A 12,873-nucleotide genomic window follows, 5' to 3' on the forward strand; every position below is an offset into this window, starting at 1 on the left:
GCTTACCTCTAGGTCAAAGTTGGTTGTAAGGGTTTACAACCACTTTAAGAACCTTGCTGATGTCTGACATAACTAAGCAACAACTCCAACTGCTGGAGATGCAAGTGGTCAACCCCCCCTCACTATAAAGTTCCTCTCACTTGTTGACTTATTTGATTTCACCTCTAGAACATATTCTGCTGTAGCTCAAGTGTGATCCCTAGCCCTAACTGATTATACTGGGGCTGATGCTATGATCAAACGTTGCTAATGGTGAAATCTCAACCCCCTCGACCCTGGACAGATGGAAATCCCTGATAAATTCTGCTCTGCCTCGATAAACGGCTTCACATAACAGCAGAGGATGTTCACCAAAATTTTATGAAATTTGGTCTTCGTGGCTGGAAACCGATCCTACAATCTTAAATGAAGGTTCTCCGTTCTAAAGAACCTTGCCAGTGCTTTACCTAGCCATGAAACAACTGAAGCTGCTGGATGTGTAAGTGTCCCCCAACTATAAAGTTCCTCTCACTTGAAGTCTCATTTGAGTTCACCTCTGGAACATTCTCTGCTGTAGATATGGATGTGTATCTATACCTTTTTCTACAGCATTGGTCTACAAACTGTGGCCCGGGGGCCAGATGCGGCCCTTTGCTTGCTCTTATCCAGCCATTGTGGGACTGTTTCATCCACTAATACCAACAATGAGACATTATTCCTCCCACTGACACCAATGAAGAGGCACAATGGGGCCCAGTGACCCCAATAATGGGGCACAATTCCTCCCAGTGGCAACAACAATGGGGCCCAGTGACCCCAATGATGGGGCACAATTCCTCCCAGTGACAACAACAATGGGGCCCAGTGACCCCAATGATGGGGCACAATTCCTCCCAGTAACAACAACAATGGGGTCCAGTGACCCCAATGATGGAACACAATTTCTCCCAATGGCACCACTAATGGGGCACAATTACTCCCAATGGGGCATTACCTTTGTTCCACTGATTTTGGGACCTTTTCTACTCCCAATGACCACAGTCCATCCCCCTAAAATCTGAAGGACGGTGAACTGGCCCTTTGTTTAGATAGTTTAGAGACCCCTGGTATAGGGCCCCCTGCATCCGTAATACCTAGGTGTCAGACATTAATCATTGTAAATAGATAGAAAGTGCTAAAAAAAAAAAAAGAAAAAAAAATTGCGCAAATAACATTAACCTAATATTGTTGCGCTGTGCATAATACTACCAAATTGTGCAAAAAAAATAAATGTGTCAATATATCTACATTACGTATCAAATATTTTTTTTAAAGAAAATTATGATCACCAAAAACAGTTAACAGTAAAGATAATAGAGTCCACATAAAGTAAATAGTCCATAAACGTATAAATTCAATGTTAAAACAAATTAAAGAGGAACTGCAGTCTGCTCACATAATTTGTCATTAAAACACTTTTGCCATTCTGAACTTCCCTCCAACCACTTTGCATATTATTTTATATATACTGGGATTCTGTGCTTTCCAAATATGCTGCAGAAATTTCCCTCCACTGAGTCTGGCTGCAACCATTTTAACTGTGGGCAGATGAAGCTGCTGCCTGTTCAGTTCCTGGATTTAGACAGACACTCAGGGGCACATCTCCAGCCCTGCAGCTCTCATTGGCCCTCTTATGACTCACCCCCTCCCTTCCTGGCAAACTCTCTGGAGAGTGAGAGAGAGCTGTGCATGATGTCATAAGCCTGGGCTTTTTACCAGACAAGAAACAGGGAGTGGGCTGTATAAGGTATTTACTGACAGAAAAAAAAATGTTTTACTATCCAAAGTTAAAACAACAACAAGGGCAGAAGATTTAATAGATGGAAAGTTGAAAAAATGACTGAAGTTCCACTTTAAAGTCCATCATATCCTTTAAATCAATGATGCATGACCAGTGAACCCACCACTGCTTTTCACACAGCCTTTTACCAGATCGTTAGACCCCAAATTATAGGTGGCTTGCCTCTGGTGCTAGCTTCAGACAGGTGTGGGTGACATCAGCACAAAGTCCGTCCTACCCCTTGGGGGCTATGTGAATACCAGTGGTGGGTTCACTGGTCACGCATCATTCGTCTAAAGCAGTCTTTTTCAACCAGGGTGCCTAGGCACCCTGGGGCACCTTCAGATTTCTTCAGAGGTGCCTTGACAAAATGCCTAAAATTGTCCAAAAAATTGTATACAAGCCAGCGGGTGGATGAAGCCTGCCCTTTAGATACACAAAGCCACCAGTTTTCATTGTGCACCATTACAACCTTCCAGCCGCCTGTTTCCTAAAAAACAGTGATGTCATTGGTTCATAAGAAGGACATGGCGGCACCTGCACAACATCCTTTGCCCTCCCCTGCTCCTCTCTGGAATACTAATCAGTACCAGTGTGTAAAGGTGTACAGTATTTGCTTTGGAAGAACAAATCACCAACGTTGGGTGTCCAGATTATGGATTTTGCTTTATTTTGGAAAACTATTTGTTTATTTTATTTTTTTACATTTTAGAATGGGGTGCCTCGATAATTTTCAAGGGTGATGATGAACATTCATTTTTTTCACATTGAATTTATGAGTTTATGGACTTTATTGTGTTCGCTGTTTCTGGTGATCATAATTTAACCACTTCCCACCTGCCGGTCGTCAAATGACGGTTGGGCGGCACGGCTCTCGTTCTGGGTGGATGTCATATGACGGCCTCCCAGAACGACCGCTCTTGCGTGCCCGGGGGGGGGGGGGGCGCACATCGCGGCGATCGGTGGTGTGGTGTGTCAGTCTGACACGCCGATACACCGATCTCGATAAATAGCTTCTGACGGAGGCTCTTTACCATGTGTTTGGACACGGCTGATCACGATGTAAACAGGAAGAGCCTTTAATCGGCTTTCCCTCACTCTCGTCTGACAGACACGAGTAGAGGAGAGCCGATTGGCTGCTCTCCTGACGGGGGGGGGGGTCTGTGCTGATTGTTTATCAGCGCAGCTCCCCCTCAGATGTCCACCCAGGACCACCAGGGATGCTACCACACTGGACCACCAGGTTTGCCACCCTAGACCACCAGGGAAATGCCAATCAGTGCTCAGGCAGCTGCCAGTCAATACCCAGGCAGCTGCCAATCAGTGCCCATCCCCGATGCCTGCCAGTGCCATTAATGCCATCTATCAGTGCCGCACATCAGTGCCCATCGGTGCCACATATCAGTGCCCATCAGTGCTGCCCATAAGTACCCATCAGTGCAGTCTTTCAGTGCCCATCAGTGTCGCCTATCAGTGCCCACCAGTGCCACCCATGAGTGCCCATCAGTGCAGCCTATCAATGCCCATCAGTGCTGCATATCAGTGCCACCCATCAAAAACTTACTTGTTTCCAACATTTTATTACATAAACAAAATACATTTTTTATTTATTTTTTTATTTTAGGACTTTTTTAATTTCTTTAGCAAAAAATAAAAATTGCAGAGGTGATCAAATACCACCAAAAGAAAGCTCTGTTTGTGGGAACAAAATGATAATAATTCTGTTTGGGTACAGTGTTGTATGACCGCACAATTGTTATTTAAATAGCGACAGCGCTGAAAGCTAAAAACTGGCTTGGGCAGGAAGGGGGTGTAAGTGCCCGGTATTGAGGTAGTTAAAAAAATATATATATTTGATACTTATCGTCTATATATTGAACACATTTATTGTTTTGCAAGACATTAATCATCGCCTCCCTTGGTTTGAGGCATTTGCCTTAGTAATATTATTATAAAAACTGGTGAAAATCTGCGCTAGAATAGCAAAACATCTAGCTGCTGTACACTGTCCTGATATAGAAACACTCAATACATGATAAATAATAGTGCAGCGCTCAGGTGATGAAAATGTATATAGTTTGAACTCTACTAGTCCATGAAGTAAAAAAACAAGGATGGTCAAACAAAGTCCGGATAAAACCAAAAGTATTGAGCCTCGTACACACGGTACGATTGTTGGCCAATCAAGCTTCTGATTTTTGTCAAAAGGGGCGTGTGCCGCGATCTTGTCTTGCCTACTAACGGTACACAACTGTCTTGACACAAACACGAACGTAATGACGTACTACGAGGAATTTCAGCTCTTGAGCGCCACCCTTTGGGCCCCTTCTGCTAATTTCGTGTTTGGTGAGCATCGATTCCGATCATGCGTGTTTGTACTTTTGACTTTCGTGTGACGTATTTGTGTACTGACCATACAAAAATCTGATGTCAAACCGTTGTCCGCCAAAAATTAACTAGCCTGCCATCCAACATTTGTAGGCGGAAAATTAGACAACAATTGTCAAAAGGAGCATACTAACAATAAGATTTTAGGACAGCAGTCTGTCAACAGCCACTCCCCTGCCAACAATCGTACCTTGTGTGTACGAGGCTTTAATCTTTGAGATCCCACAACGGTGATGCAAATAGAAATCCTCAGGAAGACCAGGTGAGACCCTTCACTCTCATGCACTGCTTACCGGATGGAGTGTGACCCCCTAATAGGAGTGGTCAACGTGCGCTCTTTTTACAAAGCCAGTTTCAGCTTCCCAGGCAGGTAGAAGGGTTTCCTTTAACTTCTTCCCACTCGGCCAATGTATATATACAGCCGGGTGGGCGCTCTCTCCTTTTTGACTGGACATTCAGCGGCGTGATCCCGATGCGCTCGTGTCACCCGGACATGGCGCATCTCGGATCGGCAGGAGGGCTCTGCGATTGGCCCTTCTGATCACATGATGGTTGTGTCCAATCACAGCCGTCATGTGATGTAAACAAACAGCCAGTTGCTAGGCGATCGGCTTTCCTCACTCGGAAGTTCTTGCTGAGGAGAGGAGAGCGGATCGCTGGATCAGTGAGTATGAGCTGTTCTTTACCCCGCACAATGTCCCCAAAACACACATGTCCCCAAAACACACATGTCACCACACAATGTCCCCAAAACACACATGTCACCACACAATGTCCCCAAAACACACATGTCCCCAAAACACACATGTCCCCAAAAAATAAAAACACATGGTACCCACATATGTCCCGCTAAAATCACATGTCCCAATGATTATCTGCACACATATGTCCGTGATCACCTGCGCAGATCTGTACATGATCATTTGCGTACATTTGTCCGTGATCACACAAACCAATTATTATACACTTAACGGAATTTTTTTTTACCAAAAACACATAGCAGAATAAATTTTCGCTTAAATTTATGACAAAATTCGATTTTATTGGATTTCTTTTAAAATAGAAAGAAGAAAATATCTTTTTTTTTCCCAAATTTCCACTCTTTTTTCGCGTATATCGCAAAAAATAAAAAAAGTCGTTAATAAATATCACCAAAATAAATCTCTATTTGTGCAAACAAAATGATAAAAATTTCATTTGGGTACAGCGTAGCACGACCGCGCTGAAAGCTGAAAATTGGTCTGGGAAGGAAGGGGGCGAAAGTGCCCGGTATTGTAGTGGTTAAGAATGTCAGCCAAACAGCTCCAGCAAACCAGCGGCAGTGGTAGGCTTACACTTACAAGTTGAAGCCTACCATCGGCCCTTGGTTGCTGGAGCCATTTGGCTGCCATCCTTAAAGGGAACCCTTCTACCTGCCTGGGAAGCTGAACTGGCTTTGTAAAAAGAGCTCTTGTTGACCACTCTTATTAGGGGGTCACACTCCATCCGGTAAGTGGTGCATGAGAGTGAAGGGTCTCACCTGGCTTTCCTGAGGATTAGTAATATTATGGAAACATTTGTGTAATGGGTGGAGCACAATAGGTTTGACTGACTGTCACAAGTAACAGTAGTAGTACTTTTTTTTTTTTTTTTTGTAACTGTACTGCAAAATTCAATAAAAATATGATTACAGTGCCTTGAAAAAGTATTCATACCCCTTGACATTTTCCATATTTTGTCATGTTAAAACCAAAAATGTAAATGTATTTTATTGGGATTGTATGTGATAGACCAACACAAAGTGGCACATAATTGTGAAGTGGAAGGAAAATGATAAATGGTTTTCATTTTTTTTTTTTTTACAAAATAAGTATCTGAAAAGTGTGGCGTGCATTTGTATTCAGCCCCCTTTACTCTGATACCCCTAACTAAAATCTAGTGGAACCAATTGCCTTCAGAAGTCACCTAATTAGTAAATAGTGTCCACCTGTGTGTAATTTAATCTCAGTATAAATGCAGCTGTTCTGTGAAGCCCTTGGAGGTTTGTTAGAGAACCTTAGTGAACAAACAACACAATGAAGGCCAAGGAACACACCAGACAGGTCAGGGATAAAGTTGTGGAGAAGTTTAAAGCAGGGTTAGGTTCTAAAAAAAAATATCCCAAGCTTTGAACATCTTACAGAGCTCTGTTCAATCCCACATCGGAAATAGAAAGAGAATGGCACAATTACAAACCTACCAAGACATGGCTGTCCACAGGGGCAGACTGACAACTTATGGGGCCCCCGAGCAATAGAAGATTATGGGGCCACCGGGCAATAGAAGATTATGGGGCTATGGGGCCCCCAGGCAATCAGAGATTATGGGGCCACACAGTATACACAAACACACACACATAGTATACAATCACACAGTATACACAGACATGTTTCTATTGGCTGAGAAGATACTGGAGAGGTGGGGCAGCTATAATCTCGGGATTTTTAGACCAAAAGGATGTCGGAAAGGGACATTTCAGAGACAGATGTAAATAAAACACAGATTTTTACATACTGTCCCTGGTTTTGCTGAGGCTGGCAACCTTGATGGGGCCCCCTAGTGCCCCCGGGCAGTGCCCGAGTGGCCGAATGGTCAGTCCGCCCTTGGCTGTCCACCTAAACTGACAGACTGGGCAAGGAGAACATTCATCAGAGAAGCAGCCAAGAGGTCCATGGTAACTCTGGGGGAGCTGCAGAGATCCACAGCTCAGGTAGGAGAATCTGTCCACAGGACAACTATTAGTCGTGCTCTCCACAAATCTGACCTTTATGGAAGAGTGGCAAGAAGAAAGACATTGTTGAAAGAAATCCATAAGAAGTCCCATTTGTAGTTTGCGAGAAGCCATGTGGGGGACACAGCAAACATGTGGAAGAAGGTGCTCTGGTCAGATGAGACCCAAATTTAACTTTTTGTTCTAAAAGCAAAACGCTATGTGTGGCAGAAAACGAAAACTGCACATCACCCTGAACACACCATCCACTGTGAAACATGGTGGTGACAGCATCATGTTGTGGGGATGCTTTTTTTCAGCAGGGACAGGGAAGCTGGTCAGAGTTGATGGGAAGATGGATGGAGACAAATACAGGGCAATCTTAGAAGAAAACCTGTTAGAGTGTGCAAAAGACTTGAGACTGGGGTGGAGGTTCACCTTCCATCAGGACAACGACTCTAAACATACAGCCAGAGCAGTGATGGCAAACCTTTGGCACCCCAGTTGTTTTGGATCTACATTTCCCATGATGCTCATGCACTCTGTAGTGTAGTTGAGCATCATGTAAAATGTAGTTTCAAAACATCAGGGGTGCCAAGGTTCACCATCACTGGTCTATCTCATAAAATCACCGAATAAATACATTTACGTTTTTGGTTTTAACATGACAAAATGTGGAAAATTTCAAGGAGTATCAATACTTTTTCAAATCACTGTATAAATTAAATAATGTATTTATTGGCATATAACACACACCTTTTCACCATGAAAATCGGGTGAAAATAGCGGATGCGTGTTATACACCAATACTTCAATTTAAGCTGCCCCGGGGGGACAGGGAGGGGGCGGGATGAGCGCCGTCAGATTACATACAGTGAGAATCTCCTGTTTACTTGGCAGCATCTGTAATAGGAAGTCCCGTCTCCTGAGCCGCCATTGGACAACTGTTCTGTCTATCATAGGAGATTCTCACTGCATGTAATCTGTCGGCGCTGATCCCTCCCCCCTCACTGTCCCCTCTAGGCCACAGTTGGACATCGATCAGGCTGCACTGAGGGCAATGGTGAGGCTGCTGCATTGATGGCAATGGTGAGGCTGCTGCACTGATAGCAATGGTGAGGCTGCTGCATTGATAGCAATGGCGAGGCTGCTGCATTGATGGCAACGGTGAGGATGCTGCATTGATGCCAATGGTAAGGATGCTGCATTGATGCCAATGGTGAGGCTGCTGCATTGATGCCAATGGTGAGGCTGCTGCATTGATGCCAATGGCGAGGCTGCTGCATTGATGGCAATAGTGAGGATGCTGCATTGATGGCAACGGTGAGGCTGCTGCATTGATGGCAATGGCGAGGCTGCTGCATTGATGGCAATGGCGAGGCTGCTGCATTGATGGCAATGGTGAGGATGCTGCATTGATGCCAACGGTGAGGCTGCTGCATTGATGGCAATGGTGAGGCTGCTGCATTGATGCCAATGGTGAGGCTGCTGCATTGATGGCAATGGTGAGGCTGCATTGATGTGGACTGATGAAGCTGCATTGATGCCACTTGTGAGGCTGCAGATGGGCATTGATCAGGCTGCATTGATGGCCTCTGATCATTATTTTGCTTCAAAGTTCCTTATTTAATTTTTTTTCCTGAAACTTCCCTCTTAAAATGATTGTGCGTGTTATACGCCTGTACGTGTTATACGCCAATAAATACGGGTAATGCAATTAAAATATTAAATATTATGAATATGAATTATTATAAATGAAACTTTGCTCATGGTTTTAAGACCCCAAAGTCCACTCCGGCCTTTGTGCAAAGCAATTCACATTAGAAAACGCTGGAGCCCCTGCTTTATTTATATAAGTTTGGTTATTCTGTACGCTTTAAAATGTTTATGAGCTCCTCATCCTCACTATCATCAGTGGGTCTGTAACAACTCGTCTGCTCTCCACCATTATAGCAAGAACGTCGAAAGTTAAAAATCCAAATTTCATTAATGCCAAAAATGGCTCCAGGCCAGAGATCCCCCCCCTTCCCTCTTCCTCCTCGTGCCCCCCCCCCCCCCCCAAACACGCAAAGAACTGGCACCAATCCCAACTGCCAAAAAAAGACACTGCAGCCTGTGCTAGCAGTACATAGCGATAGACAGAGACAGGAGGCATACAATGACACAGACGGGCACATATTAACTTACCGGGTGACAGCTATAGACACTCAGGACCATTCTTGTCTAGAAATCAGGTGTATACGAGAGCATGAGACCAAACCTTCACCGCAGGCAAGGCACAGGCAAGCAAAATGGCAAGGGCCGGTAAAAGGGGGTAGAGTGAAAGCAAAGGGGCAAAGCGGGTTTCTGAGGAAGAGCGGAGCTTGAAAGAAGAAGAGTGCAGGGAGGGGAGTACAGAGAAAGAAGAAAGATGCACATAAAAAGGAAAAAAGCACAGAGGGAAGAGAGGGAAGGGACAAGGGAGGGGAGACCGAACATGACGAGGTCACCTCCAGTACAATCTGTTGCTGTATTTAGACTCTCGCCCTCCTCGCTCCCTCCCCAGTACAAACTCACCAGCACGCGCACACAGCGAGGAAGACACAGAACAGGACAGAGAGGTAGAGAAGACGGGACGGAGAGGGATGAGGGCGAGGAAAGTGCAGCAATACGGTCAATGGAACAGAGTGCGACCACCCAACATCCTCCAGGGCTCCTTCCCACAAAAAAAAAAAAAACCCTGCACCGCCTGTGCCCTTTAGGACTCACAATAAATACTATTCATGGAGGCACAAGGTGCTCATGTTTCTTAACCGTTGCGCCACCGAAGTAGCCAAGTTATATATTGCCGTCCAACAATGACAGGCGACTTGTGCAATGACAAGCCTGAGAGTTGGAATCCCTGTGGGGGCAAAAGGCCGAGCTAACGAGAATATAGTTATGATACAAGTCCAAAATAACTGGCACGCTAAGTCGCCGGCTTTGCAGGACATGAATGAAATGCTCTTGATAAGTATAGAAACTGTAATCCGCGTGTAAGTCATTGCTCTGCAGTGTATATGATGTGGTGCAATTACCCGTCAATGCGACATATACTGTATATGCAATGTATTAGACATGGGCGCCGTCAACAAATTTGTTTCGTATGATCGTATTTGGTAATTTGTGTACGAAATTCGTAAACTTTTCGTTAAAATAACGAAAGTTCGTTTTGACGAATTTATCATTATGAGGGGTTCCCACCATCCCTGTGCTGAGTTCCCGGGTCTGAGTGTACACCCGCTGTGCCCATTATGAGGGGTTCCCACTATCCCTGTGCTGTGCTGACTTCCTCTGATTGGTGAACAAAACACCAGTCACAATTCTGTTAATTTGGATACGAAATTCCTTAACCAAATTTCGTATTTTGTATGAAATTCATGAGCATAGAAATTCCCATAGGGTTCCCACCATCCCTGTGCTGAGTTCCCAAGTTTTTGCACCTGCTGTGTGTCCATTATGAGGGGTTCCCACCATCCCTGTGCTGAGTTCCTGGGTTTTTAACTTTTAGGTTTGTTAACTTTCATAAAAATAACAAAAGTTTGTTATGATGAATTTATCATTATGAGGGGTTCCCACCATCCCTGTGCTGTGCTGACTTCCTGGGTTTTTAACTTTTAGGTTTGTTAACTTTTCGTAACAATTACGAATTTTCGTTATGATGAATTTATCATTATGAGGGGTCCCCACCATCCCTGTGCTGTGCTGACTTCCTCTGATTGGTGAACAAAACACCAGTCACAATTCTGTTAATTTGGATCTGAAATTCCGAAATTCGTATTTTGTGTGAAATTCATGAGCATAGAAATTCCCCATAGGGTTCCCACAATCCCTGTGCTGAGTTCCTGGGGCTTTTAACTTTTAGGTTCCTTAACTTTTCGTAACAATTAAAAATTTTCGTTATGATGAATATATCATTATGAGGGGTTCCCACCATCCCTGTGCTGTGCTCTCTTCCTGGGCTTTTAACTTTTAGATTTAACTTTTCGGAACAATTATGAATGTTTGTTATGATGAATTTATCATTATGAGGGGTCCCCACCATCCCTGTGCTGAGTTCCCAGGTTTGTACACCCACTGTGTGCCCATTATGAGGAGTTCCCACCATCCCTGTACTAAGTTCCCGGGTCTGAGTGTACACCCGCTGTGCCCATTATGAGGGGTTCCCACCATCCCTGTGCAGTGCTGACTTCCTCTGATTGGTGAACAAAACACCAGTCACAATTCTGTTATTTTTGATCTGAAATTCCGAAATTCGTTAACCAAATTCTGTATTTCGTATGAAATTCGTGAGCATATAAATTCCCCTTAGGGTTCTCACCATCCCTGTGCTGAGTCCCCAGGTCCGTACACCTGCTGTTCCCATTATGAGGGGTTCCCACCATCCCTGTGCTGAGTTCCCGGGTTTTTAACTTTTAGGTTTGTTAACTTTTCGTAACAATTACGAATTTGCAGGATCCGAAATTTGTAAACAAAATTTCGTATTTTGTACGGAATTTGTATGTATAAAAATTTGTATTTCGGATTTGTACGAATGTACGAATTTCCGGAAATTCGTACGAATTTTTGATTCGTACAAATCGCGCATGTCTACAATGTATGTAGTACTGGGCAAAAGCTTTAGGCGGGTGTGAAAAATGCAATAAATGAAGAAAGCTTTCAGAAATAGAAGTTTTAATAGTTTATTTTTTTATCAATTAACAAAATGGAAAGTTAAAGAACAGAGGAGAAATCCCAAGCAAGTCAATATTTGGTGCGACCGCCCTTTACCTTCAACACAGCATCAGTTCTTCTAGGTACACTTGCACACAGTTCTTGAAGGAACTCGGCAGGTAGGTTGTTCCAAACATCTTGGAGAACTAACCGCAGATCTTCTGTGGATGTCGGCTGTCTCAGATCCTTTTTTCTCTTTGACCCCTTTGGCGATGCTGCCAAAAGCGCTTTTCAGGCGTTTTGCAGGCGCTTCCCATTGATTTCAATGGGAAGGGGCACTTTAGGAGCGGTGTATTCACCGATCCAAAAGCGCTGCAAAGAAGCTGCTTGCAGGACTTTTTTTTTGACACCCTGCCAGCGCAGTGCCTCAGTGTGAAAGCACTCACATTTTTGTAAATATTTTATTATATCTTTTCATGTGACAACACTGAAGAAATTATACTTTTCTACAATGTAAAGTAGTGAGTGTACAGCTTGTATAACAGTGTAAATTTGCTGTCCCCTCAAAATAACTCAACACACAGCCATTAATGTCTAAACCGCTGACAACAAAAGTGAGTACACTCCTAAGTGAAAATGTCCAAATTGGGCCAAAAGTGTCAATATTTTGTGCGGCCACCATTTTTTTCCAGCACTGCCTTAACCCTCTTGGGCATGGAGTTCACCAGAGCTTCACAGGTTGTCACTGGAGTCCTCTTCCCCTCCTCCATGAGGACATCACGGAGCTGGTGGATGTTGGAGACCTTGCGCTCCTCCACCTCCGTTTGAGGATGCCCCACAGATGCCCAATAGGGTTTAGGTCTGGAGACATGCTTGGCCAGTCCATCACCTTTACCCTCAGCTTCTTTATCAAGTCAGTGGTCATCTTGGAGATGTGTTTGGGGTCGTTATCATGTTGGAATACTGCCCTGTGTCCCAGTCTCTGAAGGGAGGGGATCATGCTCTGCTTCAGTATGTCACAGTACATGTTGGCATTCATGGTTCCCTCAATGAACTGTAGCTCCCCAGTGCCGGCAGTACTCATGCAGCCCCAGACCATGACACTCCCGCCACCATGCGTGACTGTAGACAAGACACACTTGTCTTTGTACTCCTCACCTGGCTGCCGCCACACACGCTTCACACCATCTGAACCAAATAAGTTTAACTTGGTCTGCTTGTCTCCAGCAAACTGTTTGCGGGCTTCCTTGGGCATCATCTTTAGAAGAGGCTTCCTTCTGGGACGACA

The 12,873-nt window shown here is 44.4% G+C and overlaps 1 protein-coding gene across 5 annotated transcripts in view; it reads right to left on the bottom strand.

Moving 5' to 3' along the window:
- The window catches only part of SPEG (striated muscle enriched protein kinase), a 496,800-nt gene that overhangs the window by 210,671 nt on the left and 273,256 nt on the right, over window positions 1–12,873 (bottom strand). The window contains exon 1 of one of the 5 annotated variants that reach the window (XM_077447843.1): window positions 9,102–9,582. The exons of the other annotated variants lie outside the window; for them this stretch is intronic. The gene's annotated coding sequence lies outside the window, so the exon portion shown is untranslated. Of the gene's footprint in view, window positions 1–9,101; window positions 9,583–12,873 lie in introns of those variants that run through there. 5 annotated transcript variants of the gene reach the window in all.

The sequence above is a fragment of the Lithobates pipiens genome, unplaced genomic scaffold, assembly GCF_037356315.1.
Source record: "Lithobates pipiens isolate NorthernLeopardFrog02 unplaced genomic scaffold, aLitPip1_a1.2 Scaffold_22, whole genome shotgun sequence".
Taxonomy (NCBI): Eukaryota; Metazoa; Chordata; class Amphibia; order Anura; family Ranidae; genus Lithobates; species Lithobates pipiens.